General features: G+C 43.0%; 1 pseudogene; it reads left to right on the forward strand.

Moving 5' to 3' along the window:
- The window catches only part of LOC116816795 (ATP-dependent translocase ABCB1-like), a 65549-nt pseudogene that overhangs the window by 13054 nt on the left and 24884 nt on the right, over positions 1–27611 (forward strand).

A 27611-nucleotide genomic window follows, 5' to 3' on the forward strand; every position in this document is an offset into this window, starting at 1 on the left:
GAGCACTAGCAAAAGTAGCCAAACTGAGGACTGCCATAAATCTCTGAGGCAAGTAAATCTGCCTATAAGCACAGGACCCACCAAGGCAGAGGAGGAACTTTGTCACAGGTACTTAATGTCACTTTTCTAGCAATCTGAAATTTCTGATTTATTTATCAAAAAGTGGATGAACTGCATAGACTCATACCACTGAAAACCAAAGGAAGATGACATTTCTCTTCATATTGAGGAGACATGAGCCCAGGACCGGCACTAGGGTTCTGAGCGCCCTAGGTGGACGGCAATTTCACCACCCCGTGCACTGGTCCCGTGGCTCCGGTGGAGCTGCCGCAGTGGTGCCTGCGGAGGGTCCGGTGTCCCTGTGGGCGGTCCACCGGAGCCGCGCGAGCAGCCGACCATCTGCAGGCACGACTGCGGCAGCTCCATCCGAGCCACGGACCAGCGGACCCCCCGCAGGCACCACTGCGGCAGCTCCACGGGAGCTGCCTGCCGCCCCCTCCGGCAGCGCCCTGACCCAGGGGACGCCCTGACCCAGGGGACACCCTGGGCTGCCGGCTGCCACGGTGGCGCCCTGACCCAGGGGACACCCTGGGCTGCTGGCTGCCGTGGCGGCGCCCTGACCCAGAGGGCTCCTGGGCTGCCATCTGCCGCGGCAGCGCATTGACCCAGGGGACACCCTGGGCTGACTCCCTCTCTGTCCTAGCAGCAGGGCTGCTCAACCATTTAAAAAAAAATTGGGGGGCGCTTTTTGGCGCCCCCAAATCTCGGCGCCGTAGGCAACTGCCTAGTCCGCCTAAATGGTTGCACCGGCCCTGCATGAGCTTTAATCTAAGCCCTAAATGAGCTTATTGCAATCTTGGGGGAAATTGAGATCTATAGCTCAACGTCACAAGTTGGGGCCCTCGTTCCTGTTAAGTTTGTCACTTCCTCCTTCATTTATTTTTTAGAGTAAGTGGTGAAGAACTAAGTGAAATGACATTGCTCTTTAAAACACAAGTATATGGAGTGGACATGATTTCAGTTCAACTGCTTTTGATTTGGAGATTAACAGTGCTATTGAAAGCTCTGGTAATACTGTTGCTGGGGAAGAGGGATGCCACATTTTCAGTAACTAACTCTTTGAATTTTGTACAGCAGTTTGTTATATATCTGCAGTCCCAGGTTCATATTAGGTTAGAACAAAGGGCTGAGTTTTGTCCTCTGTTATGGCAGAGGTGTAGCGAGCTCCCTCTGTACCCTCCGACCGGCGGGGGCCCCGCAAGGAAGGGGGCCCCTAAAAGTGGCAAAAAAAATGTAAGGTATAACTAGGTAAGTGACATTTATTGATGCTATTGCACAATCCATGTCGGTTTTACTGACAAAACTGTGAAGTCATTATGATACATCATAATGCTATTGGCTACATCAGTTGTCTGTCGGTCAGTTTCGAATTTTAGTTGGACCCATTCAAAGAATGTGTATTTGCGTTCATAATGGCGGTCGGGGGATAAATGTTATTAATTTAGTTGTTTAGTTTTTTATCGTTTCCAACGCAGAAGCGTGCTTTGTGATGTCTAAGAGAATGTATAAGAGCGGAGCTAGTAAACGAAAGGCAGCAAAAGATGCCGAGAAGGAACTTGAGAAAATTCCAAAGTTGTCAACGTATTTTGCGCTGCAATCCAACGTACAGGTACAGGCACATGAAACGGACAGCGCTAGCAGTGACGAATCGTATCCAGAAGTATCCAGAAGTGCTTCAAGTGAGGTCGAAGGTGAAGCCAGTTGTTCTACCAAACAAACTGTGACAGATATTCCAGCTGCTGGCGGGAAAGAAGTATCTGAATCTGAACCACTGACTGATGATTCAGGAGATTGGCCGTCTATAATATCGGACAGGCAAGTGTGTGACATTGTTGCACGTGGCCCACCGCAGCAGAATGAAAGTTACGAATTTCTATTTAACGAGGAAAGACGGAGATTCACAAGTACTCATTTCTATCGAACCATGGCAAATGGCGAGAAAATAAGACATTCATGGTTAATGTACTCAGTTCAGAAAGATGCCATTTTTTGTTTTTGTTGTAAATTATTTGGCACTGGCGACATACCGCTACGTCGTGGAACATCTGCTTGGAAAGCACTGTCAAAAAGACTTCAGCAGCATGAAACAGGCAAAGGTCATCAAGACTGTATGGTGAAATGGTTTGACCTTCGGTCAGGCATAGTAAACCGTACATCTATTGACCAACTCGAATTGCAGGCTTTTCTGAAAGAAAGAGATTTCTGGAGAAATGTTGTCAAACGCATGGTTGATGTCGTTATTTTCTTGTCCGAAAGAAACTTGGCATTTCGAGGAAGTAATGAAAAGCTCGGCGATCCTTCGAATGGCAACTTTTTGGGACTGTTTGAATTGCTTGCAAAGTATGATACTGTCCTCAGCGAACTTTTACAGAGGATTAAGAAGGCAGAGACACATGTTCAGTACCTCAGTCCACAGATCCAAAACGAGCTGATTCAACTTGTTGCCAGTAACATTCAAGAGGCCAACATAGCGCAGCTTAAAAAAGCAAAATATTATTCAGTTATTTTGGACTGTACTCCCGACGTGTCACATGAAGAACAGATGTCTGTGGTGTTACGCTTTGTTGAATGCAACGGTGAAGATGGTGTCAATATTCGTGAAGCGTTTGTTGGTTTTCTTAATGTTCATGATACAACTGGCGAGGGCTTATTGGAAGCGTTTCTTGAAAAGGCAAACAACTTAGGAATAGACATTGCTGACATGAGAGGCCAAGCTTATGATAACGGCGCAAATATGAGAGGAAAGAATAAAGGAGTTCAAGCCCGCATGCTAGAAATAAATGACTGTGCCTTGTATGTACCATGTGGAGCTCACACTTGGAATCTTGTGATCTCAGACGCGGCAAAGTCATCGAAATATGCCTTTGACTTTTTTGGTAAGGGGCCCTGGACATATGTTTGGAGGGGGCCACGTTCTTTGTTGCTATGGCCCTGTGTTGTGGCCATAAATGCTGATGGGTGTCAGTGAGGTTGTGTGAATATAACAAAGAGTGGAATTTTGCCCAGAGAAACTGAATTAAGGGTGATCAAACTCTGTGTAACCACCTCTGGAGTTGGTTGTTCCTGACCTATTACACTAAGCAAGTCTTTAGGGGACTCGCCTCGGACTACAGCACTGATGGCTACAAAGGCTCAGGACTCTGTTTCCCAGATTGCCTAAAGTCCTGGATAGAGACGGCACAAGCTAGACGCTACTACCAGAAAGAATCAGAAACCAGAACTCAGAGAAAAGGGTTTGGTTTTATTTTTGGTTTTGCTAGTCTTGGAGTGGAGCAGAGAGATTCTGGGAGGTCCCCTTTAAACTTCCCATTCCTACTCAAAGAAGATTTGAACTCTGCCAGTGGTTACTGGGTCATTGAAAAGTGTCAGTCCAACAGAGATCAGCAACATGGGAAGTGGAGGAGCAATTCCAGGTCAGGCTATTTAGCACCAGGCTAATTTTCCATTGGACTTCAGACCAGGGAGCCTCAGGATGATGGTATCTTTTTTAGGGATGAAGATTTTGTAATAAATCCCCAGTTTGTTTATTTTGCTTGTGGATTTTAAGCCAACCAACAATTACAGGCTGCATCACTCCTCCAAGAACTGATTCTCAACCCACATTCTGCCTAGGCAGATGCTGGGAGGGAGCTAAGGTATTTGAGCCCATTGTAATGTTGGGAGATGGATGACTTAGGGTATAGTTGATGTTTTATTATTCTAGTTACTCCTGGTCTTTCCTTGTCCCCTATCCCAAAATGCTTTGCAGGGTATACACAAGGATTGCATTTCACTGGTAGGCAGACTCCTCTGGGGTGAAATACAGCAACCAGTGATCAGTTAAACTGCTATGTAGTGTTGCAATGTTTCTTTTACTGTCCAAAACAAGTTATCCATCTAAAGGCACAGTTGTAAAATCATACAAATGTGTGATACCTTTTCAAAATCTCTCTCCAGGACCGTCTAATAGATAGCAATGCCAAAGAAGGATACAGACCAGACAAGCTCAAAGGAGAGATTGAATTCAAAAACATTTATTTCAGTTACCCATCAAGACCTGATATTAACGTAAGTGATCTTTTTAAATTCATCTTTGCAGTGAAGAGCTGCTGCCATTATCTGTGTGACCAAAAATAAAACTGACATTTTATCAATTTAATGTATTTATTTTAATTCCGTGCCCATCCTGTACTCTGGGTATTTATGTACCACAGTGTGGTCTAGTTCAAAGAACATTGGATGAGGACTCAGGAGACCAGGATACTACTCCCAGCTCTGCCACTGGCCTGCAAAGTAACACTTGGCAAGTCACTTCACCTCTCTCTTCCTCAGTTTCCCCATCTGTAAAATGAGAATAGTAATATTGATCTCCTCTTTAAAGTGCTTTGAAATATATGGATAAAATGTACTATGTAAGAGCTAAATGTTATTATAATAGTTACAAAAATACAACAACAATGCAGGATGAATGTCTTCCCAAAACTAAAGCTTTATCTTCACCACCATCATCCACCTTTTCTTCATTTTCACTTGCTGGAAAAAGTAAGGGAGAACAAATGGGACTTACAGCATAACCTGAAGGTGAGTAAATTTGGCCTCTGGTGAATTGAATCAGAAGCAAATTCTTCGTTCAAGCTGTCTCACCAAGAATGCCTCACCTCCAGCCCTCGTGTGGTTAAATCCAGAAAGCTGTTTAGCTGCTGTGATATCCCATGTGGGGAGAGGTAATCTTGGAGATAGCCAGGACTCAACCTATTTTAAGGTCTATTGGTTAAAGCTATTATTCTAAATCACTCCTGACAATGAAGTGGAAGCCAGTGCAGATCACAGAGCATGGAGGTAAGATTATCCCTACAGAAAATGTCCTCTAAGAAACAGACTGCCATACTCTCCACTGGCTGAAGTTTGTGAGGGGAGTCATCTGATTGTACAGTCCCATGTATGGTACTTTGCAGTAATCTAATATTTCTCTCTGGATTGACATCTGTACCAGAATTTAAAGTTCAGAACCTTCTGGCCAAGTGTAAAAGACGAACAAAATGCTATTAGCCACTACTGCTTCCTGCGTGCAAAAGCAGTAATCCAACAGGTTACAAACTCACTTGAGTGTGCTGCTATTAGCTCTGCCATTTCTTCTGATGGGTTCCTCCAACCTACAAGCATAAACTCAATCATCTCTGAAGTGAGTCACAGCTGACTTGCCTGCATCAAACCCACCCTGTAACTTGCTGGCTAAGCTAGTCAATTTCTCCTGGCTGGGTCTGATGAAACAGTGACTTAGAGCTTTGTTATCTGAATGCTGCAGACAATGTAGTCTGTACCATCTCACTGTCTTCCCCTAATGGTCTTGCATACAAACTGAGCAGGAGGGTAACAATACAGAATCCCACATCACTCTACACAAGAGAAACCCTGGGCCGGATGAGCCACAGTTTGGGCCTGTGGCTGGAATGGGATGGAGACATTCAAGAATGATTCCATCTATCCCTTCCAGAGTTCACCCTGTGTCAGCAGTGGCTCATTATCAATGGTATCAGAGGTAGCTGGCAGAGCTAAAAGAATCATCCTAGATACCTGGTTCTCATCAATCACCAGCCAAAGATTATCAACGTACAAGATCAAGGCAATGTCCATTTAGTACCTAAATTTGTAATGAACCGGGTCACAGAGAGCTGAAGACTCTGGTCATTGTCAGCGTTACTCTGACATGCCCTTTCTTGCCTTACCTAAAAAGGGAGGTTAGAGCTGGGATGGTCGTGATGAGAAATGATGTTAAAGGGGTGAAGAATGATGCTCTTGCTTGGTCAAGCAAACACCAAAGCTTATCTGCTATTAGCTTACTGGAAAACTGGAGCTCTTCTGGTATAGTATAAGGACACAAGCACGATATTACTGTTTTTATCTTCTATTACAAAAAATATGTATATTTAGGTTGATTTATGACTACACAAGAATTCCCATAGGAGGCAAATATTTTGGCCACTAGTAATATTAGACATTTATAAGATGGGATAAATGGACTGAGGTAAAATGTTCCTAAATGTGAACATAGCATCAAAAGTGTCATTACTTCATAACTAATTCCTCCCTAGTAAATTCTAGAGATTGTCAAACCCTGACTCTTCATTCCATTGGGGTTATTACAAAATCCACTTTGTTTTCAGAGCCAAAGGGTTTTTCTTAGGGCAGTCTTTATAGAATAAGAATAGAACAAAGCAACATTGTTATTAATAATAAAAACTTTTTCTTGTCATCTTCAAAGTGCTTTCCAACCCGGATTGGAACAAAGGACTGAAAGCAGGCCTGGGAGTTCAATACACTGTTAGACCAGACCTCTCATTATTGACTTGATCATGATGCCAAGCATCTTAATAGACCTTTTTCTAAACCCAAACCATTTATTTAAGTAGCTCTATATTTATTGGACTAACGTATAAAGATTATATTTCCAGATTCTCAAGGGCCTGAACCTGAAAGTTCAATCGGGGAAGACCATTGCTCTGGTTGACTCCAGTGGCTGTGGCAAAAGTACTGCTATTCAGCTGCTACAGAGATTCTATGATCCAGTCCAAGGGGAGGTTAGTTTGGATGAACTGTCGATATTCCTGGCTACTAGGTTGAAAATTAATTTCCTGACTAGATTACACCTATACTTTAAAAGGACGTTACACAAAATTGGATTCTTAAAGGAACAAAAGATACATAGCATCCAAAGAAATTCTGAAACTGATTTTTCGTTACTTGTATGCCTTGATGATGAGAATATTGTAAAAACCTAGATAGGACTTTACTGATATTAAAGGAAGTCAAAATTTGGATTTCAATATTTGAGGATAGTGTTATGCTATGCAAAGCACATGGGATCTTTTCAGGGAGAAAAGGCGAATACGCTGCATTTATTGAAAATACAACAGATAGCGCGCGCAAACACACACACACTCTCTCTCTCTCTCTCCTGCCAGTTGATGTTTATAGTTACCAGTTTGTTGTAGCTCGAGTCAATCTAACAGCCAGTAGGATTGAGCACGAGTGTGGACCTGGGCTCAGTCGGTCATGATCCAATGCTCCAAAGCTTTGCAGGACTGAACCCAGAGTTCTGTGGCACAACATCCCAGCTTTCCAGTTGTAAAATCCTATTTGAGTCCATGCATTTTGCAATGTCATCCTGTCCTTAAGTGGTGTTAATCTTGGGGTTTTCTGCTATTATCATTTGATAGTTATTGTCAGGCTTCCCATTGTTATCTCCTATTTGTTGTCTCACCTTCTGGGGTGCCTGGCTCACCTTTGAGGTTGTCAGTGCTGCTAACATGTTTAGCATTGGATACAATGGATGTTTTCTGATTGACTCCTGGTCTTTCCAAGTCTCTCAGTTTTTCTTGACCATCTGGACATTTGTGATGGCTTTATTTTCCTGATGTCTGAATGAGGAATGCATGCAAACACTCTTTTACAGAAACCTTCAAAGGTATAGAGACAGCAGAATTTTATATTCAGCAGAATACATTGTAAATCAAGCCTAGCTAAATCTTATAACTAAAACAATTCACATTGGGGCTTCAGGCCCTCAGCATTCCTCTAATCTCCTTAACATAGACACAATACAAGATCCTGTCTCTTACTTACTAAAACCTTAAAACAAAGAAATGTATATTTAACTAGAGTGCCTAATTTGTAATACTATAGGAAACCATAGTAGACATTATAACTTATCCTAAAACAAAAGGGTGACCATAATCAGTCATAAGGATTGTTCTGGTTTGTCATTCCTTTCTGCTATTCAAAAAGGGTGGCTGGCAGGATGAAATCAAATCATACATTAATTCTCATAGTACAATTATAAAACACTGCTCCTACAATATCCTTTTTGTTTATCCTTCTCCTTTCATTCTTCTAGTCTGAGGTGATTGTGAAGATATAGTTTTAATTTTTCCTGGTCATTTTGTTTAAATGTTATTGCTTCATTCCATGTGAGAAGCTGCTAAACAAATATTTAAGTCAATTATTATACACCTCTACCTCGATATAACACTGTCCTCGGGAGCCAAAAAATCTTACCTCGTTATAGATGAAACTGCGTTATATCGAACTTGCTTTGATCCACCAGAGTGTGCAGACCCCCACCCCCTGCCCCGGAGCACCGCTTTGCCGCATTATATCCGAATTCATATTATATCAGGTGATGTATGTCGGAGTAGAGGTGTATCATTATTAGTATTATACCATTATAACAACTAATTATTTTAAACATAATACATTTTCTCAAACTCTTCATTTATGCCTTTCCACTCAGATTACCTTAGATGGACGAGATATTTGGACATTTAATATAAAGTGACTAAGAGAACACATTGGCCTTGTAAGCCAGGAGCCTATTTTGTTTGCAGTAATACCCATTCGCTGTGGCAGAGAGGGTATTACTGATTCTGAAATTGAGAAAGCAGCTAAAGAAGCCAATGCTTTTGATTTTATATCCAGACTGCCTGATGTGAGTTGATGTACTTTTGAGCACCTTACAACTATGACAAATTCTTTGGTTTCTCTGTCGGTTCTTCTGAATTTTTGTGGCCCAAATTCTCTGCTGGTGCAAATAGATGCTGCTTCACTGGCTTTTCACTGCTGTTTTGTCATTTATTCCAATTGACAATTTGGCCCACAATGTTCTTAATTTACAATACTAACTGTATGTCATGTGGCAACATTTTTTAATAGAGTGGATAAGGAATTTCTATGGACAATGAGAGATTTTTTTTCAATTTAACAGATTGTTTTTATTCTGTTTTTTTCTGCTAGGTATTATCTATCTTTTTCCACTGACAATATTCCTGTCCTTATTTGTTTTTGTTTTTTTGGTTTTTAAACTGGATTTTGCTTGGCGAACAAAATTGGTTTGTGTCCTGAGTAGTCAGTGGTTATTATTGTTAACCAATCAAATGGCTGGATTCCTTCAGCCAGTTGTAGTTTGTCTGTTTTTTTCACTTCAATTGCTGCTTTTTATAATAATTGAAAAATCTAATTTTAGAGTACATTCTTTAAGCTAATAGAAAACCATCACACCACATGCTAATTCCTGGCCAACTGGAAGGTGAGACAGAGACAAAACTGTAAACTGATCATTAGGAATTTTAAACTGTCCTCTGCCTCAAGGGGGAAAAACATTGAATGTAATTGGCTAAGACGCTTCTTTCAGAAGTAATTATTCTTAAAGTGTTTATTGAAGCATCCATCATAAAACTTTTAAAAGAGGGAATTTCTGTTTGTGATAGTAACAATAAGATGGGGGTGGGAGTGTAAAAGGATTTCAACTGACCCCTTCTGCAATCCTGATACTCCTTTCTCAGAAATTTAACACCATGGTGGGGGAAACGGGAGCTCAGCTGAGCAGAGGGCAGAAACAGCAAATTGCTATTGCCCGTGCCCTGGCAAGGAATCCCAGGATTCTGCTGCTGGATGAAGCCACGTCTGCTCTGGACACTCACAGTGAATCTATTGTGCAAGCAGCTCTTGATAAGGTAGGAATCCTGGTGCTAGTGTTATCAATCAATATTACGAAGCACAACAACCATATGCCAAGCTTGACATTAAAGGCTATAGCATGCCATCCATTTTTAACCACAGCTCTCCACTGGTTTCAAGGAGGGCATTGAAATCAATAGGGATGCATCTTCAAATTTTGGTGTCATGATATGACTCTGTAATATTTAATCAAAACTCCATTAAGCTATCTAAGGTGGCCACCCCTGAGGCCCCTCCCCCTCTTCCCATGAGGCCCTGCTTCCATCACTATCTCCTCTCCCCATGCCCCCCCCATTGCTTGCTGGACTGTCTCAAGGAGCGTGGCTGGATGTAGGAGGCAGCCCGACTGAGCACAGGCTGGTGCGCGTTAATGACCCGGCACTTCTCCCCACCCTGCGGTAACTGAGCTTTTTGTTCAGGTGCCATAGAATTGCCAGGTCACCAAAAACTGGGCCCCTGGAAACCCTAGATGGCACCTGGACACAGAAGCCAAAAGCCAGACTGTCCAGATAAAACCCAGACAGGTGGCAGCCCTAAAGTAATCACAGGCTCTATTTCTGTTAGCGTCATTCCTGATTGCCAGGATATTTGCACGTAGACAGAAGTCGTCTGCTTTAATGCTGGTCTGCACCACATCCTGCCTCACATCACAGTTGCTTGCCTGGTGGTAAACTGTGAATGTGGCATCAGGAATTTAACTCCTACATTATCAAAGCAAGGTGCCAGGACTGTCTGGATTTCTACAGGGCAATAATAAAAATACATCGTGCTTATCCAGCACTGTATCTTCTCCAATCATTAAACAGATGTTTTAATAATCGTCATAATACTGCTGGGATTTAGCGATTATTTTCTCCATTTTGCAAATGAGGAAACTGAGGCCCGGACAGGTTACGTGGACACAGAGTGAGTTGGCGACAGAATCTGGAGCTTCGTCTAAGTGAGGCCTACAGGACTGGGCTGCAGCATTGCTTTAAGTTTCTGACGTGTATTTGTATATAACCAGTGGGGTATCATAAAAATAAGCTCTATGAAAAAGCCGGCCTCCCACTAGTACTCAGTAATAGTAAACCCAGAATAGCGGAAGTTCTGTGCGTGGCTCTATGTGGCTCACCGCATTTATCTGCAATAAATGTTAAGTCTGTGGGCCTAAATTTTGCCTTCACTTAAACCCATCTGACCACACTGATATAAGTTAGGGTTGCCGACCCTCCAGGACTGGCTTGGAGTCTCCCAGAATCAGCACTGATCTCCCGGTGACCACGGAAAGCCATCCAGGAGATTTTAATAGGATATTTTAAGAAAATGACATTGTCCTGTTGGAGAAAAGAATCTCTTGGAATCGCTTCAGTCAGAGTTGGCAACCCTAATATCGGTGGTAGTGCACGTTGTAATTGAGGGTCATATTTGGGTGCTGAGCCCTTATAGTCTGCATAGATACTATCATTATTTATACTGAATTACACATACACACATGACATGAAAAGAACATTAAGGTTCCAAAGTCAAGCCCTCAAAATTTAGGGAATGACAGAATTAAAGTTTCCTGGTCAACATTAACTTGGTCCTCTTGTGTGTCTGCATTAGGGGACAGTCTTCAGGTACATGATCACATACTATTTTTTCCACAGGGCCCCTGCTTCATTCAGTGCACAGGATAGTGCTATTCAACATTCAGTGCTAGTCAATATTTCTTTTTATCCTCAGCATTCAATGCATGCCCCCATGCCATTCAAACGCTGCTCTGAAAACAAAATTATTAACTTCCTCATGGACTTTTCTATACCTCTCATCACTCTGGTATCTGAGTGCTTCATAAACACCAATGTAATATACACCATCATATGCCAGCAATGCCCCTCTGCTATGTACAGCGGCCAAACTGGACAGTCTCTACGGAAAAGGATAAAAGGACACAAATCAGATAATAGGAATGGCAATATACAAAAACCTGTAGGAGAACACTTCAACCTCCCTGGCCACACAATAGCAGATCTTAAGGTGGCCATCCTGCAGCAAAAAAACTTCAGGACCAGACTTCAAAGAGAAACTGCTGAGCTTCAGTTCATCTGCAAATTTGACACCATCAGCTCAGGATTAAACAAAGACTGTGAATGGCTTGCCAACTACAAAACCAGTTTCTCCTCCCTTAGTTTTCACACCTCAACTGCTAGAACAGGGCCTCATCCTCCCTGATTGAACTAACCTCATTATCTCTAGCTTGCTTCTTGCTTGCATATATATACCTGCCCCTGGAAATTTCCACTACATGCATCTGACGAAGTGGGTATTCACCCACGAAAGCTCATTTTCCAAAACGTCTGTTAGTCTATAAGATGCCACAGGATTCTTTGCTGCTTTTACAAACACTAATGAATTTATCTTCACAATACCCCTAACAGGTAAGGTGGTCGTATTACTTCCATGTTACAGACGGGGAACTGAGACACGGAGCTGTTACTGTTGAAAGTTCATACTACTTTTGGGTGCATGATCTGTGATGCCCAGGACTCAATATTTCAGAGAATTTTGCATTATACAGCACTAGATATGTTAAAAGAACATCTCCCATTGACTTCAGTTGCAGGCATGAATGCTCAGCACAGAGACAGGGCTAGAATCCAATTCTCTAGGGCAGTATTCAGCTGCTATAACTATAATGAGACCATCCTTTCTTTTCCTGCAATCCCTTGCCTCATTCACTACACACCTTACAACTTCTGCAACAAATAAGGCAGGTTTGCTGCAGACAAGAGCATTCTTTACTGCATAACTTTGATTCCTTCCATAATCACTGTTTATTCTGCTCTCCCTACTCTTGTTTCCTGTTCTGGTGTCACAACCCAGTGGCCCCTTCCCCTTAGGGAGGTCCCTGGGAAGGCAATCAGCACTGTATATTGCTAACGCTGTTGCAAGCATCACAAAGCATTTTGGGGAGAATTAAAGGTGTGTGAGTGGAGAGTGGAAGGTCAGAAGAGGCTGAAAAGGGGGAGAAGAAAAAGAAAAGAGCAGAGAACAGGTTAACTCAACACTGCAATTAACAAGCTCAGTTCAAAGATAAAACACTGTCCTCCGCCCAACGACACTGCTTGCAGCCGAGACTTGGCTGACAGCCGAGAAAGACGGGGTCCTAAAAGTTGCCCAAGCGGCTGTGAAAAACCAACTACACAGACCTGCGCCTGCAGGCAGTGCCGGCTCTAGGCACCAACTTATCAAGCAAGTGCTTGGGGATGCAACTCTGGAGCGGGGAGGCACTTTCAGGTATTCGGCGGCAATTTGGCGGAGGGTCCCTCACTCCTGCTTGGAGCAAAGGACCTCCCGCTGAATTGCCGCAGATCACGATTGCAGCTTTTTTTTTTTTTTTTGGCTGCTTGGGGTAGCAAAACCCCTGGAGCCGGCCGTGCCTGCAGGACAGCAAAACCAGCAAAGAGGAAAACAAAGCCCAGGGCTGCAGAGGCTGAAAACACAGAGGAGACAACAAGAGTGGGAGCCAGCCAGGCATCCCTGAAGCTGGAATGCTTTGGGAAAGGGAAAGAAACCATATCAAGGCTCTTTGAACTGGTACAAAGAGGACAAGGAACAGAGGGCCCTAACTGAAACCACCCCCAAAGAAGCCCAGGACCCTCCTGAGAGCTGGGGCAACCTGGAGATTACAGTGGATCCCCGGGATGACTTGGGCCCAGGGCAAGAACTCCCATCCACCCCTTCCCCTCTTCTTCGTACGTTATACCCAGGCCTGGCCAGCTTTGGGTAGTGCTTGTGTGAGTATGAAGGTGGGTTAGGGCTTGGGGCTCTAATGCTTTCTCTCTTCCCCTGAGTGAAGTGGGAGTGTTGCCAGCACTCTCTGCTATATTTTATTTTATTAATAAAGCTTTAAAATTTAAACACTTCATGTGTTACGTCATCTCCTCCTCCCCAAACAATCCTGCTGCGTCAGCGGGATCACCTGACGCTCCAGGTAGATTATCACGCTGGGGACCACAAGTCCCCCTGACTATAGGGAGGAGAAATTGCAGGCAAAGTCCTGCTCAGCCCCCACAATCCTGGGCAGGAACATGCTTAGTCACTGTGTGGGGATGGTGCATGGGCACTCCTGTCATACAATGCAGTGAGCTCAGACTGTTTCTTTGGGGAATATAGCTGTTGAACTCTAATAAGTTTTTATTGAGCACATGCAAATCGAGACATTCAGAGCCTCATAACTCGACCCCCCAAATTTGTGCAGCTTTTCATGGAAATGGTAAAAGGCACATCCCTGATACCAGTGAGCCATGCTCATCTCCTCTAAATTTCAAGTCCCTGCTCTCAAGCATTTAGGTGATAAAGCTTCTTAAATAAACAGTTATAAGAATTTTTTATTACAGGCAAAACAACATTATTTTTCTCTAACCTCATTCTGAGAAATCATTGTACCATTTTTGCTGAAATTTGGGGGGCGGGGAGGGAAGGTGTGGATTTTGTAATCAGACAGTTTATAATCGTTCATTTTGTCCTTTGGCATTTCAGCCGCCACCTCTGCTAAGGGTCCACTGAGCTGTGACCTCAGCTCTACCATGTACTGGTCTTCAGAGATGCTGTACCCAATGCAGGCCCTTTCAAAATTTTCTAAGAAGGCCTCAGTGTCATCACCTGCCTTGTAGGTGGTAATTCTTTGCTGTGACCAGTATGGCGAGGTTGTTTAGGTGGTTGGTCTGTTGCTTTAGCTGCTTCCAGGTGCTGGGGGGCTCCTCTGTTTTTCCATCTGCTGTTGGTGTTTTCCATCTCTTGTTGTGTTCTCCCTCTTCGTTGAGGGCTGCATCTTGGCTTCTTGTTCTCTTTCTAGGTGGCTGCCTTCTTGGTGCTTGTTCTCTTTCGGCTTCTCTTTTATTCCGCTCTCTCCCTGGTGGTGGCCTCTCCTTTTCTCTTCAGTCCATCTCTTTTGTTTTATTTTCAGTTCTTGTGTTTTTTCATGTCTCGTTGTGGTTCGATGCGTTTTGATTGTGCCTCTGCCTCCAGTCTTGTCTAGCTCTCCTGTTTCAGGTCTTTGGTAGTCATGGTTCTTGTTTTCTTGTGTTGGGGTGCCTCTGTGGTTATTGTCTGGAACTGCTGGTCTTCTGTTGTCCCTGGGGTCTGCCCCAGCAACGTACGTGCCCCTTGTTAAGTTTCCTAGTCAAGCTTTGATATGTAAATTAAACAAAACAAAAGCCACTTTATTTACCTGTGTGTGTGTTTGCTGGGGTTACTTGACTCCCAATGGGAGGCTATTGTTTACAAAAGACCCTTTTGTCACCTTAATGGCTCCTTGCTTAAAATGCAAGCCCAAACTGAGCAGGAGAGAAACAGAGAAAAAAAAATTCTCTCTGACTCCTTTAAAAACAAACCCTTTCTCTCTGCTTAAAGCCCTAGCAGAGAAAAAGAAAATATTCCTACTGGCTTCTGGTTCTTATCTTTCCCACTTTGCTGCCACCATGTCGTAGCTTCCTACTCAGACTTGAACCTTAGCGTTCAAAACTGAGAAGCTGCATGAACCCTCTAAGCTTAATTACCAGCTTAGATTGATATCACTGCCACCAGCCAGGAATTTCAGGGCCTGACTCCCTCTCTGGTCTCCCAAACCTTCTCTGTGGGACCCCAAGACTCAGAAGCCCTGAGTCTTACCACAAAGGGAAATACCCCCCTCCCCTTGTCTTCTCTTACTTCCTCTCCAGGATTCCCCTCCGTGGGTTATCCTTGGAAGATTACTATACTTAAACCCTTGAATACAAAACAGAGAAGGCAATTTACCTTCCCCCCTCCTTCTTCCCCGAGGTGCACAGATTCACCCTCCGTTATCTAACACAAAGAGATTTCCCTTCCTTCGTTCCTTGCCTACCAGAGAAAATCAACAAGTTTTTAAAAGAAAGCTTTATATAAAAAGAAGAAAAAACAAACACTCGTCTCTGTATCAGTGGTTGACAATACAGGGCATTACTTAAAGAAAAATATGAATAAACCGCCTATTCATAAAGTTATCCAATTTAAAACATTCCACGCAAAACTACACACATGAAATTACAAAAAAACAATAAAAGCCTATTGTCTTATACCTGTACTTACAACTGGGAAACAGAAGATTAGAAGCTTGAAGATAGAAAGATCCCTCTCATAGCTGAGAGACAGACCGGAGAACAGAGAGAGCAGACAAAGGGGACACACACCCAAACATTCCCTCCCTGAGCTTTGAAAAATCTGGTTTCCTGATTGGTCCTCTGGCCAGGTGTGTGGTTCCCTTTGTTAACCCTTTACAGATAAAAGAAACATTAACCCTTAGCTATCTGTTTATGACAGAAGTGTCCTTTAGTGGTTAAATCAGACAGCAGGCATGGAAATAATGATCAGCTATAAAGGGTCAGCAGGGCTTTTATGCTTGTATTTTCCACAGTGTTAGATAGGGATTTTCTGGGGGGGGTTTTCACCACATTTTTAAGTAAATCTCTCTGTTTTTTCCCCCTGTAAGGCTAGGGCTGGACGTACCACCATTGTGATAGCTCACCGGCTCTCCACAATCCAAACAGCTGATATTGTCGCTGGATTTCACAATGGTGTTGTTGTTGAACAGGGAACTCATGACACAGAAGGGTGTTTACTATTCTTTTGTGATGCAGCAGGTAATGAGATGTGATAGAACACTCCTGACTAAATGCTTCAGATTTACTGGCCATCTCTCTACTCCAGAAAATTATCTGTATATCTCACTCACAGGTGCTGATTTTTGTATTTGCTGGAGGGTGCTCCTCTCCGTCCCCCTCCCTCTCCCTTGTGACCTGTGGGCAGGGCTTCGGGGGTGGTGGGGAGGGAGGCTGAGCAGGGGTGGCACCCTCTGGGCAGAGCACAGGCAAGCCTCACGGAAGAGGCTGAGCAACAGCGGGGCCTTTTGTTCGAGTGCGATGGGGCCTTGGGAAGGAAGAGGCCAATCAGGGGAGGGGCCTTGAGGTGAAGTGGTGGGTGGACCATTGAGGATGGGCCACAGTCCAGGTCCTGGGCCCACAAAAGATTATCCAGCCCTGCAAGTGCTGAACACCTCTTATTTTTTTTGGCGGCTGCTTTAGCCACAAAGCACCCACAGTATCGGCGCCTATGATCTCACTGATACTATTGCTGACACATGCAGGTTCTGAAACAACTGGGCCATTTTCGCTTTGCAGTTTCTGCATGTTTTCTAGTTTAGTGAAAGTTGATCAGTCAATCTTGTTTCTGAGTTGGAAGTGGTTGTTTTTCACCTGTAGCAGTGCTTCACATTTACCCAGTGTAATAAGTAAAAAACATAATTAAACAAAAGAGGTGGATGACATCATCACAGAACTATATAGATAGTGCGGGCGGACATACAAAGCCAAATTCTCTGCTGGTGTAAGTTGCAACTGCACCGACTTATACTGGCAGAAAACGTGGCCTATACAAAATACGATATGAAAGTGACAATGTAACCAAACTGGTGGTATTTTTGTTTGTTTCCATACCAAGTACATGTTCCTTTCCCTTGCTGCAAACTGTCTTGTGACTGTGTATCACTATTCCTTGCTTGTCACTAGGGTCATGGTGGAAACACTCAAAATGAGATGTGAGAAAGCAATGAAGAGACAAAAGATGAAGACTATGAGGAAGAGGATCTAGATGATTTCAGGATGGAGAATCTGACTGATCTTGGTGGTTTTGAAGAGCCAGATATCACTGAGCTGGGAAGCATTCCTAAGAGATCCAGAAGGCATACAAGCAGAAAGACCTCTTCTAAGAAAAAGTTGCCTGAAAAGAAGAAAACAAAGGAGAAAGAGGTTAGTGTTACAATTCAGTTTAATCCTAAAGTTTAGTGATAGCTTGTGAGAATAGGAACAAAGGTTATTCTATTTTCTTTTTTAAAAAAGTCTTAATCCGTGTCACCTTTTTCTATGATCCTGTCATATGCAGCATTGACCTGGGTGAATACTTGAATTGGGAATCTTCAGGAAAAACACAGGTGTAAACAAATGAGCCTTGAGACAGACCATAGCTCCTGTCCCACAGAGCTATCTGGGCTTGGCTCCCTACTCTGGGTGTTGCAATCTCAGAGGTTGCAGCACTGTTCAGGTTTGGCCTAGCCCCCCTGATGAGGGGGCTGTGGTAATTCAGCCTCCCAGTCCCAGACCTGGACTTTAGCGTCCACAATCTGGTCCTGTCCCAAACCTGGACCTTAGCGTCCAAAAGTCTGGGGGCTTACCTGAAACTCCCCCAAGCTCACTACCAGCTTGAGTATTTGGGGCTGCCACCGAGTCAGAGAATTTAATTAGAGACCTGACCCCCCTCTTTCCTCTCTCTGGTGCCCCAACCCTCCCTTGGTGGACACCAGATCTCAAATCCCTTGGATGCTAAGAAGCAGGGGAGAAACCCTGCCCCCCTCCTTCTCAGGCTTGCCTCTTGGTCGAGCTGCGAGTATCAAGAAACCGGTTTCTCTGCTTCCCAAGAGATAAGCGTTCTTTACTCTCAGGACAATTGAGATGCAAAATCCCAGCTTGCTTTGCCTTCCCCGTGCCTGCTCTTTCCTGAAAGCAATAGGAAATAGCCACAGCCTGGGCTGTTCCTTCCCTTTGCCTCCCTAGGAAAAGAAACTTCCACACGTTTTAAAAGAAAAGTTTATAAAAAAAGAAAGAAAATATAAAACATAATCTTGCATTAAGAAACTCAATACAAGCTCTTGCTTATAAGAAGATATGAAAACAGTCTGATTTAAAAGATAGCCCAATTAAACCAGTCCAACAAATCAACATACATGTGAATACACCACAAAGATCATCATAGTCCGAATTACTTTGCGTTCCCTTGGTACTTACAGATGTTTAGAGAAGAAACTTTAAGATAAGATGGAGTTAGGAGGAAACTTGTTATCTCACAGCCGAGAAACAAAAAAGACCCCAGTATACAAATCCCCGCCCTGACTTTAAACGAATCCAGTTCTCTGATTGGTCCTCTGGTCAGGTGTTTGGTTACCCTTTCCAGGTAAAAGAAACTTAACCCTTACCTTACCTATCTATTTATGACAGGGGCCAACTGGGCCAAATTTGTGAGAGTGGTGTTGTGACCATGTGCACCTGGTCACAAAGCCCAGAGTGGGAAGCTAAGCCCAGCCAGCCCTGTGATCCTTCAACACATTCAGATGACCCAATTTTGGATCGCAACCCACCAGTGAAGAAACCCTGTTCTAGGAGCTGTTTTTATATTATAGTACAGTCTACTGGTAGAACATGATGCAAACAATAAGCAGCAGCTGGATTCATTCTTACAATGTATTGCCCTGAAGTCCAGAAAACACTTTTTATCTATTCATAACTGTTGCATTTGGGCCTTGTCAGAGGAAATAGATGGCAAGATACATGGCTTCAGAATTCATACTGTTTGCAGTAAAGTGAAGAAATCAGATGGGAAGACATGAAATTACTGGTGTCACAAAGTTCAGTAGGCTTGTATGGTTGAAGTGTGGGCGGGCTTTTCCAGTATCTGAAACACTGGCAAAGATAACCAGGTAAGACCATCGCAACTGGCTCAAAACCTCATCTAATAATTTGTACCTGTTCCTATGTTTTCATTTCGTTTTCCACAACTTCCTCAACAAATGTATGGACATTTTGAATAGTTCAGTGAAGCTGAATTGAGCTGCCAAGTATTTTTCAAGGGAGATGAAGCCTAAATCAGTGTTTCATATGCCTTGTCCATGCATCTGATAATGAGTCATAGTCTGTAATTTTTAAAAGACAAAACAGACTAACTGACATAAGTCGACCCAATTATATTACTGCCAACCCACTAGCATTTAGCAGAGGCTGAACTAGACTGATCTTTTTGTGCTCAGAACAGTGAGACTTTTAGGTCGTTCTAATGATTCATGTGTTAAAGTTGCAGTCCATGGTCACTGACCCTATTTGACATTTCATTGAATTATATAGACCCCATTCTACCCACTTGCCAGTGAGCCTTTTGTTAAATTTATGCCTGCAGATTTGTTTTTTTTACTTACAGTTTCAGTTTTAAGACCTTAAATGACAGAGTCGCAAATCTTTAATATGTTTGCTCATTTGGTGTGTACATTGCAGGCTGGGGTGAGTTATCTGTGAACAGTTGCTAGGATAGTTTACTGATTTACCACCAACCTGAGGAAATTGTCATGTTCCACAACTTTCAGTGAACAGCTGAATTTGATCTCTTAAATTCTCCCTGCTGTGCCTTATTCCAGAATTCTGGCTCTGAACAAACCTGAGTGGCTGCATATATTCTTTGGAGGGTAGATGCCTTTTCTGGTGGCATCTACCCTACATTTTCTGTTATATATGGAAAAATCACTGGGGTAAGTATCAAAACTGTATGGTAAACTAACTTGAACCAGGCACAAATGCAGAACTTTAAATCCTGCCCAACCCTCCCGTTAGTCCTCTCTGGTGATGCCTTAGGGCCTCCTCCTACTCCCACTGTCACTGAACTCTACAGGAGTCTTTCCATTGACTTCAGTAGGAACTTGATGAAGCTCTTAATCTCCTCTCCCCACTTGAGACTTCTTGCCTCTTATCCAGCCTTGTATTTGTAAATACCAGGGACATCCATGGGACTGTCTGAATAATTAACCCCTTCATTCGTGAATCATTGCAGGAAAGAAATGGAGTCTTCCTTTGGATTCCAGTATACGATTGTTTGAAGCTGCTGGGAGTTGGAGCAGCAGCCAGGGAGAATGGTTGGAGCAAGATGTTGAGGGAATCTTTTATCTTCAGGCAAGAGAAGAGGGGTGTTATAATCAGTTGGAGGAGTGGTGGATGGTCTGACGGAGTGACAGCATTCAGTGGAAGGCAGATAAGAGCTGGTGAAGTGGCAGCCTGGAGGCAGGGCTTAGTGGAACTGCAGCTCACAGGCAAATGAGGGAAGGGTCTGGTGGAGGGTTGGAGAAGGAGCAGCTGATGAAAGGCAGGTCAGCTGGGAGAGGCGGAGTGACCTCCTGGCCAACAGCAGAAAGCTGAGAGGTGGCAGAGTTCAGGTGCTGTGGAAGAGCTGAGAGAAGGTGAAGTTCAATAGTTTCTACAATGTTTCCTGAGCTATTGTAACTGGTGGTGACTTTGTGCTTTTCTTACTTAGGCTTTTCAAGAAACAGAGCCTGAAAAAAGGAGCAAAAACACCACATCACTTTCTCTAATGTTTCTTGTCCTGGCAGTGATCAGCTTAATAACACACATCATCCAAGTAAACTTCACTACATTGAAAAGTCAAAGCTGAGTATCTAGTCATATACATTATGGTCCAAATTTTCAGATATCGTTGAGAGGTATGTTGGGGACATAATACAACTTCGTATTCACTGTGTTTCTTAGAAACTGTTCCAGAGCCAAGCCACTGAATGGCTCAAGTGGCTGGTATGGAATACAGAGCCTTACCCTTCCCGATTGCTAGTTACAAAGCAGACCAGGACAGCAGTGCCTGAAAGGTTCTGCTGACCGTTCTGTGTCCTAGGGGGAATGCGTTTGGGCACAGCCCAGTTCCACTACATTGGTGTGTATGTTACAAAAAACACCATCCCAGTCGGCAGTGTTAGATAGCAGAGTGAGTAGTGAGGCTAAGGAATGAGTAAGCAGGGAAGGTGACTCCACTGCTGACCTCTGCAGCTGGCTGCAGAAGCATGTGGGTGGGACAGTACAATGAAACTTCAGTTTTCAGGAATGTGTGTGGTACCTTTCACCAGCTTTAAACTAACATCTGAAACCATCTCTCACAACACTGTGTAGGTTCTGTAAACTGTGTAGCTGAATGGTTGAAATATCATCACATTTACAGCAGGCTGTTCTAAATATGACTGTACAGCCCAGCACATACAATTCAACCATTGTATTTCCCATTCTCCCTTTTCAGGGATTCATATTTGGAAAGTCTGGGGAAGTTCTGACCAAGAGATTGCGAACTTTGTCATTCAAAGCATTGCTTCAGCAGGTACGGGCCTCATTTCTGGGTAAGAGCGATAGACAGCAAATATGCAGCACTCCTGCCATGTGAGCCAGGTGGCTTTTGTGGGCTGATGGTTGTATAACACCATGAAAATTCCTGGTTCCCTGCGGCCTGTGTAGAGCCTCCCTCCAACATGGCTTTGAGAGAACCCATCCTTTTAGTGACATTTCAACAATGTTTAAGCAGCAAGTCTTTCAGCACAAGTGTGAAACAAAATAAAGCAAAAGCATGTACAAATAAACTCAGGGCTGCTAGGAGAGCTGTCTAATTTTGATGCCATCTCTTTCAATATTGACCATACTGAAGAGTGTATAAAACATGCATGTATCTGAGTGCATTGGTATATTTGCAAATATTAACAAAACAGAAGATAAATCTCTATCTGATTGTCATGATATAAATGTGTAGATAAATAGGTTTAGGTCTGTTTGCATCCAACTCCATAGTAAACGGACAATATCATAACAGGCGTAGATTCTCAAAGCATTATCTTTGCTCACTAGAGCGGTTTCTCTAGTCAAGATGACCAGCTGGATCAGGAATGATTTACACCTCTATTTGTTCCTTGCTGAGGATTCTCTGTGGATGAACCCTTAGGCACCCTGCACACCCATGGGAAGCACTTGGTATCACAGGGTTCTGCATATGCACAGGAGCATTCTAAGGGGATAGGGGAGGAGAGGGAAAATTACCAAAAAAACCAAATGTTCTGAGGGTAAGAATAGTTTATTTTAAGATTGTTTTCAGTTTATCTGGCAAATGTTATTCATCACAAAAGAAGAGTGAGTATCTTAGTGCTTATTTTGGCTCTCTCTCTTCCCCCCACACACATGCTAGTCAAGCTTTAAATGTCCATACACTGTACTAATGACCCTGACCAGTCTGAATTACAATAAGAAGATATCATTTGCAAAAGCAAAAATAACTGAACCATCTATTCCCTTGCAGGAGATTGGGTGGTATGACGATCCTAAAAATGCCATAGGGGTTTTGTTAACCAGACTAGCTACAGATGCTTCACAAGTCAAAGGGGTATGTTTGTTTTTGTTTTTACATTTTGCTTACAAATATGAATTGCAGTGTTGGCAAGGGACGATGAAGTTATTTTGGAAAATGAGTTGGTAAATTTACTCTAGAGGCTCTCTGACACATTTAAAGAGTCTTGGAAACAATTTCACTAGTCCCAAATTATGATGATTACCAAAGCTTCGGCAGATGTTCTTACACCTTCCATTTCCTTGCTGTAAGCGACTAAGTAAAAAACTTAGTAACTTTAAAAGTAAGCCATGTCCAAGGGCCAGTGTAAGCACTTCTGCACCACCTAAACTGCCTGATGGAGGAAAGTCTTCAGTGTATCAAGTGGCCCTAAAGTCCCATTTCGGTTGCTTGGAGGAGCTGTAGTTGTGGGATAATTGCATTGCAGTCAATGCCCTGACCTCATGTTGATGTGGGTATATTTCTTCTTCCCAGCTCTGTCCACTGCATTTCATAAGCAGGATGCCTGTTTATGTGGGCTTTATGGGATGAAGTGAGTTGTCATGAATACAAAGTATCAGTGATGGCAGAAGCACAGGGGATTGTGTGACTTCAGGGAGTGGTGTGTGATAGGAGCCACTGAAAATCCTGCACGTAAGTGGCAAATTCTGCAGAATTGGCCAATGTCCCCTTTCCTCTCAACCACACGACCCCATCCAAAAAATTCTGAAGAAAGAAATCAGCCATACTATTTAAAATAAATTCGCTCATGAGCAAAGAGTAATGTTTCCTGATTTATTCAATAGTTTAAAATAAAATTTAATTTCTACTTCACTTGTCTAAAAAAAAATCCTTAGCTCCCAGATTCACTAGACTCACTAGATCCTCTGGTTTCAGAATAGCAGCCATATTAGTCTGTATCCATAAAAAGAACAGAAGTACTTGTGGCATCTTAGAGACTAACAGATTTATCTGAGCATAAGCTTTCGTGGGCTACAGCCTGCTTCATCGGATGCATAGACTGGAACATACAGGAAGAAGATATTTATACATACAGAGAACATGAAAAGGTGGAAGTACCCATACCAACTGTAAGTCTTTTTTTCTCCTGCTGATGATAGTTCAGAGTTTCTCAAACTGGGGGTCAGGACCCCTCAGGGGGTCATGAGGGTATTACATGGGGAGTTGTGACTTGTAAGCCTCTACTCCAAACCCCATTTTGCCTCCAGCATTTATAATGGTGTTAAATATATAAAAAGGTGTTTTTAATTTATGATGGGGGTTGCACTAGAGACTTGCTGTGTGAAAGGGGTCACCAGGACAAAAGTTTCAGAACCACTGTGATAGCTCATCTCAATGGATTGGCCTCTTACAGTCCTGAGCCCCACCACATGGGGATGAAGCCAAAGCCTGAACAATGTAGCTTCATGGGGGGCCCTGTGACATGGGGCCCCAGGCAATTGCCCTGCTTGCTACCCCATAATGCTGGCCCTGGCTTTTATATGCAGAAAACCAATTATTGTGGCACAGATGGGCCATGAAGTTTTTACAGCATGTGTGAGGGGCCTCAGAAAGAGAAAGGGTGAGAATCTCTGCTCTGGAGAACAAAGAAATATCAGTGAGTGAGAAACAAGGAGGGTGAGGTAATATGTTGTATTGGACCAACTTCTGTTGGTGAGAAAGAGAAGCTTTTGAGCTCACACAGAGCTCTCCTTTAGGTCTTCTTCAGGTCTTCTTCACCAAGAGAAGTTGGTCCAATAAAAGATATTACCTCACCCACCTTCTCTCTCCTATAGCCTGGAACCAACACGGCTACTGCTAAGTAAGTGGGCAGCCATATGTTGTACTAACTGAAGTCTCAAAGTGATCTTTATGTGTAAACCCCAGAGTATATGGCAATAATTCATCTTGGCATTGCTTTGGTTTTATAATTTTATTGAACACAAAAGTCTCTTGAGGGCAGGAAAGCCTCTGGCTAGCAAAGAAGGAACCATACTTCCCACCCAAGGTGTTTTGATTTGTCCACAGTGCGATATTTGAAAGATGGATTGGTTCCACTAAACTTTCCATTTCATCTGCAGGCATGAGTAGAGCTGGCCAACATGTTTTCAGTGAATGGTATTTTTGCTGAAATATGTATTTTTAGGAACCCCAAATCTATTCACAAAATTGATTAATAATCAAAAGAGATAAGAAGGGAGATTTGTTTTAAGTCTAAATGTTTCATTTTTGACCATTTAAAATATGTCATTTCTACTTTTGTTTTGAAAAGGCATTTCATTTTCAAATTTGACCGAATAAAAAAGAGGAAAAAAACACTGCAAAATGGCCAAATCAATACAAAAAAAATTGTGTGGAGAGGAGTGGGGGGAGTATTTAATCAACCAAAATGTTTTGGTCAATTTGAAATTATTATTTTTTATTTGACTCCCACAGCCCCCCCAAAAATGATTTCAGATCTAATCGAATCAATCCCCCCCCCCCGATTTTCCAGTTTGGCCCCCAGCTGCAAAATCCACTATTTGCTCAGCTGAGCCATGAGTATTGTCACAGTTTACATGGATCCCGTGTGCCAATCATCACTTTTTCATTTCTTGATGACATGGATGTGCAGAAGAGCTCTTTGGTGTGAAAGCTCATTTCCTGCTGCTAACACTGCTGAAAACAAACAGCCTAATTAAAGGAACCTGCAGCTTCCATTATCTTCTGCTGATATACAGCACCTATGAAAATCAGGCCCTAGATGCCTTAAGCTGGGCACCCAATAACTGAAATGCCCCAAATTAGAGGCTGTTGGCTCTTCATGATTTCTGTGCCTTGTTGTGGCACAGGAGGAACCTGATATTTTTTGTTGAATTGAGCCCATGTGGCCACATTTTCATCAGGCTTCCTGAATCTCACCCACAGCTATGGGTATTTGCATATGTAATTGTCCATATGGGGTTTTGCATATATAATTGTCCATTTTAAATGCACAACATTTATGATTCTTCTTCCTCTGAATATCTGATCCTGAATGAACAATGATTTCGTACATTTGATCTCTATTTTGTATGTCAAGAATTAACTCTAACTTTGGACTCTTTTGCTTTTAATAGGCTACTGGAAGCCAACTTGGCCTGTTCACTAAGACTGTCTCTACCCTTCTGACAGCCATCATTATTGCTTTTGTATATGACTGGCGGTTAACCTTGCTTATCCTGGCCTGCATTCCTTTCATTATTGCTGCAAATGCTGTTCGACTGAGCTCTGTGGCTGGTCATGTGTCAAAAGATCAAAAAGCTTTGGAAGAGGCCAGCAGAGTAAGCTCTTTAATATAAACTAAATGGGTATAATGTTATATCATTTTAAGGACAACATTGTCAGTGATGATTGTCTACAGAAATTACTCTGAAAATATATTGAATAAAGCAGTGATAAAGAGAGACATTCTATTATAGTGGGATGCTAGCTCCATTCTAGTTGAGGTTGAAGATGACTTTTCTTATTGCTTTAAAATCCACACAGTTACTCATATTGCCTTGAAATTCAATGGCAAAAAAATTATGTTAACACAAATCTAAGGTTGCTTGGTGGCAGGTCATCCCCTTGGTGAACCTTGAGTTGAGCAAAACTCAAAGTTCTGAACATCAGGAATACCCCAATGCTTTCAGTAATTCCCCTGTGCTCCCTGTTAACACACATACCTTTACTCTGCCAACCCCACAGTTGCTGAAACGTTCAAGCTCTTCATTTTCTTCTCCAGTCCATTCAATGTCACCCACAGGATTCCATCTAAAAATATGAAAGGACAAAAACGGGTAGGGGAAGGTTGACCATGCTAGCTTCCCTCTAGGCTCTTTCAGCTATTCCTCACTGTGCACGTACTCTAAGTGGCCCTTGTCACTATAAAAATTCAGAAGGTTCCAGATTGTGGTGTACACTTACCAACTCCCCAGAAAGAATATCAGACTACAATGTGAGAACCGCTTTACAGCCTTTTATAGCTCCCATTCCCTGATGGTACATCTCAGCTGGGAGGTGATTCCCAGGTCTCATAGACATACCCATGCTAGCTCTGCTTGAGCTAGTGCACTAAGAAGAGCAGTGTAGCCAGGATGGTGGCTTGGGAGAGCCTTACATGTAGTATGTTCCCAGGGGGTCTCAGTGGGTTTGTACTCATGCGGCTAGCTCAAGCCACTGCTCATGCCACCCTAGCTTTGCACAGTGGGTACATCTATGCAAGCTGGGACTCGCACCTCACAACTTAAGGGTAGAGCTACTGTTACATACAGGATACCATCTCAACCTACACTTTTCCTTAGCCATCCTGAAAGCATTAGAATACTTTCAAATTCCACCTCACATTTGGCAGTATCCTTTGTAATTAAAGTCCTGTGCCCTGTTACTGACATAACCTACACAATTCCATATGGAATTGAGACATACTTCATCCTGAAGGTGCACATGCACCTCCTGCCTTTCCACACACACACATAAATCTCTTCATATCCCAGTCACAGCTCTGTCACACATCTCCAAGTCATCCACAGATCTCGCTAATACACCTACCAAGCAGAGCTAACGACTTCCTCTGCTCTTCAGTACAGCTTCATCTGCCACTGAGCACACTCACTTTGCCTGGAGTGTGCATAGATAATAAATGCTTAGATTGCTTATATAGCAGCTCGCTACTGAAAATACCCTTTGCCCTGCTAATGATAAAAGGTACGTAATTCTGCACTGTACTGATGCACACAGGATCCTGGAGGTACATAGATTCATAGACTCTAGGACTGGAAGGGACCTCAAGAGGCTATCGAGTCCAGTCTCCTGCCCTCATGGCAGGACCAAATACTGTCTAGACCATCCCTGATAGACATTTATCTAACCTACTCTTAAATATCTCCAGAGATGGAGATTCCACAACCTCCGTAGGCAATTTATTCCAGTATTTAACCAACCTGACACTTAGGAACTTTTTCCTAATGTCCAACCTAAATCTCCTTTTCTGCAGTTTAAGCCCATTGCTTCTTGTTCTATCATTAGAGGCTAAGGTGAACAAGTTTTCTCCCTCCTCCTGATGACACCCTTTTAGATACCTGAAAACTGCTATCATGTCCCCTCTCAGTCTTCTC

This window comes from Chelonoidis abingdonii, chromosome 2 (assembly GCF_003597395.2).
Source record: "Chelonoidis abingdonii isolate Lonesome George chromosome 2, CheloAbing_2.0, whole genome shotgun sequence".
NCBI lineage: Eukaryota > Metazoa > Chordata > Testudines > Testudinidae > Chelonoidis > Chelonoidis abingdonii.